Below are 5618 nucleotides of genomic sequence, written 5' to 3'. Positions count from 1 at the left end.
TTCTCTGTCAAGAAAATGGTTTTATTTTATTTGGTACTAAAAGCTTAAAGTTGAAATTATTATGATTTTATAAAAGTTAACCTCGTTTTCTTCTCAATTAGATCATCTTGTATGTAGAAATCGAGAAAAATATTAAGGATAAAAGTCGTAATTAAAAGGAAAAAATAATAATAATAAGGTCAACTTTGAAAACAAAATAGCCTCATTGTTTTACATAGAAAATCCAACTAAAATTTGTTTCTAATTAACAAACTATTTTTCTTATAAATCATTTATATTTTTTAATCATAGTTGTTTAGCCATTAAGTTTTCGCTATAAAATTTCAGGGCGTACTTGAATTCATAAAATTTCAGGGACGAAAACATATTTTCAGTAGAAAGTACATAAACAAATCTAAAATCTATGATAATTTTAAATTTTCAGGACGGGAGGGTGACTACCCCACCCGCCCCACCTCCCTCGGTCTACCCCTGGTGATATGGTCTAGTATAATAATAGTTTGGGTAAATTACGTGTTTAGTATCTAAACTATCAGTTTTGGTTCGTTTTAGTACCTAAACTTTTAATTTTTTCAAAATCATACTTAAAGTTAAGTTTTTGTTTTTGTAAAAAAATTTGAAAGACTTTATTAGGTGCTAAAACGGACCAAAACTGATAGTTTAAGTATTAAACACGTTAAGTTTTTAACAGCGGGTTACTAAAATGAAATGAAAATTAAACTTTATATATCTTTTTGAAAAAATTGAAAGTTTAGATATTAAAACAGATGAAAATTGATAATTTAAGTATTAAATGTGTAGTTTACCCTAATAATTTAGTTCACGAAATTTTATAATTTTTATTAATTTTATCAAAATTCAAAGTTATTAAATAAATTTAACCCTTAATATTTAAAAAATAAATTGTCTATTCAATCTTTAAACAAGAAACAAAAGTAAAACGTATAGTTTCTCAATTAACCAATACATTGACACAAAATTCACTTCTTTACTCCTCCTTCAAGCTCTGGAAAACTTCATCATAAATCGAACCTGCAAAATATGAACAATCAAATCATCAATAATAACCAAGAAAAGAAACCCAGTGAATTAGAAAAAGAAAAGGGAAGAACAAGGTAATTTTTGTCCATTTCAAACCCTCAAAAGAAGAACAAAAAGGGTATGAGTTGGCGGAAATCGACACAGATCCAGTGAGTTGGAGGGAAACCGAGTTTGGTTCTACCAGGAGTGACGCTCCCCAGTTTTAAGTCTTCTTCAAGTTGAATATCTCTATGTGGACTAGGCCTGTAAATGAACTGAATGTTCAGCGAACTGTTCATGAACCGTGCGGCGGGAAGTTCGTTTATTTATTAAATGAACGAACATGAACAAGATTTTGCGTTCGTTTAATTAAATGAACGAACACGAATAAAGGGCTTGTTTGTTCTTTTACGTTCGTGAACGTTCGATTATATGTTCGTTCATTTATGTTTGAACAAATGGCAAGTTAAATATGTTACGAATATTATTGAAGTTGTTTGGATTTCAAGAAAATTGTTTTGTTGAACAAATTAACTTTAAGAATTTATTATGTTCATATAGCTTATTTATGATTTATGTATGTTTTTGTCGTATTCGAACAAATTAACTCTAAAGTTGCAGGTTATATTAATGAATTTTAAGTTGTTATTCTTGTTGTTTACTTTTTTTACATTCATTTGTTGTGTTCGAATAAGTTTATTTTTTGTGTTTGTGTTTGTGTTGTTTGTTTGTATTCATTTATTATGTTCGTTTATCATTTAAATAAACGAACATGAACAAACTATATTCCTTAATGAACGAACATGAACAAAAAAAATATTCGTTTATGTTCATTTATGTTCGTTTATTTATTAAATGAACGAACATGAATATACTTTTTTTCTTTTACTTCACATGAGAAATCGAGAATCATACAAAATTCTCAATCATTTAACAATGGACCGACGTATTTCTACATATGCGATATTTGAATTTAAAACCTTAAAATATAATAACAACTCCATGATGTTGTTTGATTCGTTCTTAATTTCTATCTTTAAATAGGAGTTTATTATTATTAAAAAAAGTTTATTGTGAGAAAAGCCACCAGATTCATTGGTGTTAAGTGTAGAATAATTTGACAGGCACTTGTTAAGCTTGTCTGTTATTGGCCAAAAGCAATGGTTAATCTCAAGTTAATCTAAAATTCCGATTAGTCAGGGATAGACCGAGGGAGTCGGGTGAATAAAGTCCACTTTTCTAAAAATTTAAAATTATTATATATTTTAGATTTTTTTATATATTTTTTATTGAAAATCTATTTTATTCCTTAAAATTTTAAAAATTTAAATTTGACTCGTAACATAAAATCATGCGTCCGTGCTTACGATTATTTACAACTTTAAAGTCGTTTAACTACCCAAAGCAGTGGAAAATTATATTAATTAAAGTTAAAAAAAAGACAGGAAGAAACAAGACATAAATGCTTCAGTAAAACACCGTTTATTTGACTTAAAACGAGAAACACGCGAGTGGGTTTACTTTTTATTTCAGTTCTGTTGTTTTCTTACCCCGAGCTTGTAAAAACCACGACTTCTAAGTTAACCATTCTCATTACCAGCTTGGATAAGAGTATTAGTAGCTGTTTTTCTTGGACTTTTATGTCTACTTTGGTTGTAATATTTTTACTCATGAGTCTATTCACATGGTGATTTAGGAAAATATATTTTTATATTAAATTTATATAAAATATTAACGATAAAATTGATATTGTTTCGAAATAATATCGATATATATTTTTTAATAGTCTAAGACTCTAAGATGATTATAAGATAATATTTGTTCAAAAAGAATATTGATATACCAAATGATGAATTGATGGAGGCGATTGTCCTCTCAAAATTTTAAATCTACATATATTTTAGATAATTTTTATTGATAATTTATAATGTAATTAATAGGAAGATGTTTTAATAGTCTTGGGTTTCAACATAAATTAATCTAAAACCAATGAGAAGAAAGGCTACTAGCACGAACAAAATTTGTCAACGAAAACGACCCACGTTCGGTTCATATGTATATGTATATGTATATATATATATATGGAGGACCATTTCCATTGTTTCAATTAAAGACATCATCTTTAACTGTCTTTTTTTTTTCTTGAACAACATCAGCTAGCATAGTTTCTAGTTTTTTCTAGAAATGGGACGAAAACCATGTTGTGATAAAGTTGGATTAAAACGAGGTCCATGGTCGATCGAGGAAGATCACAAGCTGATGAACTTTATATTCAACAATGGTACTATTCCATGCTGGAGAATGTTCCCAAGCTTGCCGGTAATGTTCTTCTTCTTGCGTATCAAGTGCTCGTGATTATGCTTTCTTGGTCTCAAAATGATGACCTTATATTCCGTGCAGGCCTTCTAAGGTGTGGGAAAAGTTGCAGATTAAGATGGATAAACTATCTTAGACCGGATCTTAAGAGAGGGTCGTTCGCGGAATCCGAAGAAGATCATATCATTCGACTCCATTCTCATCTGGGAAACAGGTTAAGTTTTGTTCGACATAAAATCATAGTGAGATTGTGGATGTCGAGATTTTAATCTTCAACTTTTGTTTTTTCAGGTGGTCTAAGATCGCTTCGCATTTTCCGGGCAGAACAGACAACGAAATCAAGAATCATTGGAATACCAAAATCAAGAAGAAGCTGAAGCTTCTTGGTCTGGACCCCGTGACGCACAAGCCCCTCGAGAATGCCGAGAAAACCGACGGCAAAAAGGAACAAGAGGAGAGCTCGGAAATTATTTCCGGATCCGTCACTGAACCGGAGGAGGCCACATGGAAGGAGGTCGAAGAGAATCAAGTGACTTTGGATGACTACGACGTGTTGTGCGGAAGCTTGGACTTGGATCATTCTTCATACACGTCTTCGTTTTCAATGGCTCGAGAAGAAGAATCTTTAAAGCAATGGGTTGATTGTGTGGATTCATTTCTGTCGTGGGATGATACCTTTGTTCCTGTTGAAGAAGACAACTCTTTTCTTCCTTGGGAAATTAGCCAAATTGGTGTTTGAAGCATGATTTTCTTTTCAACTTCACAGGAGAAGAAACAAAAAGTGATTCAGATTGATGAATATGGTTTGTGTTTTATCAAGAAAGTGATGTTTTAAGGTTAAATTTCTCTGTGATTTGGTACATAATAGTGAAAACTGTAAAAATCATTTTGTATTGCCAATTTGTCACACACATGGGATGATATATCCTATATGATAATGATCAAGTCTTATTTTAATCCAACTTTTTTTATTTTTTTTAAAGTAATTTTTTTGCCGGATCTTACATCAGGGATATTTTGCATAATCAATTACTCGAACTCGAGACCTTATTTAAGTGATATTAAGTAGCTTACTACTTGAATCAACCCCTATTTATTTTATATATATATATATATATTAAAATTATTAAAATAAAAATATCATTCAATTAAATATTAATTTTAATTTAATTGAAAATTAAATTAAAATTTTCCTTCATATTTGGTAATTAAATTTATTTAATAAGTAAACACTAATTTCAAGCAAGAAAACTTATAGAATTAGATTTCTTACTAACCAAGTATTTGATTCTATAGAGTATGTCTTAACCTTTATAATTATGATATATGATTATTTTATAAAGATGTAATCATTTGTAGTCTCTAAAAATTTTGAGGTTTACAATTAGAGGTTATTTTATTGGGATATTAAGAAAATTATTTGAAATACTATGAGTTTTGATATAAATATCGAATTTTAGGATACATGTGATGTCACGTATTTGAATTATTCATGATCTATAAATTTATAGTGAATTAGTATTCTTCTCATCATAAGTGGAGGTAGATAAAACTAAACAACAAAATCAATAAATACTTAAATATACTATGATCACTGATACTTAAATTCAAAATATTTAATAATAATCATCATCCCTTTAACCATTTAAGTAGCTTGATTCGATCGGCATACACTCATTTTAAATTTAGAACATACGTAGGGGAATGTGTCCCTACGTTTGGTGGTAGGAATTCTCAGGAAATGCTGGGTAACTTGTGGAGGAAGAAAAAAGAAAATACGAATTGTTCGTACGATATAAGAATGGTATGAATGGACAACTTAACTAACTACAACGACAGATTTGACAAATTGATTATAAAAATCAAATACCATTTTTTTATTTCATTTTTTTTAAAATTTAATTTTGGATAATTTAGATTTTGTAGTATTTTTTTATTTTTGTTTAATTTTATCGTTAATTACTGATATGAATTATAAAAATGCAAACAAACTTTTTTTTAATCATGTATGTTTATCCTTCTTCTTTTTTTTATCAGTTTGGCCCTTAAAATATTATAACATTGGATGATTGAACATTTATATTATTAAATTAATGATAATTTTTACTTATTTTAAATGATTAAGAATTAAATTGATAAAATAAATAAATATATTAAAATATTTTTTTACTTATTTAACACAAACTTTAACCGTTAAATTTATTAAAATATTTTTTCTATTGATCCTTGCATTAAGCATAAATTGTAGGTTTAGGTCTTGCTATTCAATTTAATAATTTTTA

At 28.5% G+C, this 5618-nt stretch overlaps 1 pseudogene; it reads left to right on the top strand.

Moving 5' to 3' along the window:
• The first annotated feature begins 3137 nt into the window (after nt 1-3137).
• LOC120118359 lies at nt 3138-4075 on the top strand (annotated as a pseudogene).
• The last annotated feature ends 1543 nt before the right edge of the window (nt 4076-5618 follow it).

The sequence above is a fragment of the Hibiscus syriacus genome, unplaced genomic scaffold (assembly GCF_006381635.1).
Source record: "Hibiscus syriacus cultivar Baekdansim isolate YM2019G1 unplaced genomic scaffold, ASM638163v2 tig00110328_pilon, whole genome shotgun sequence".
Classification (NCBI taxonomy): Eukaryota; Viridiplantae; Streptophyta; class Magnoliopsida; order Malvales; family Malvaceae; genus Hibiscus; species Hibiscus syriacus.
This window is presented reverse-complemented; position numbering and strand designations above follow the sequence as displayed.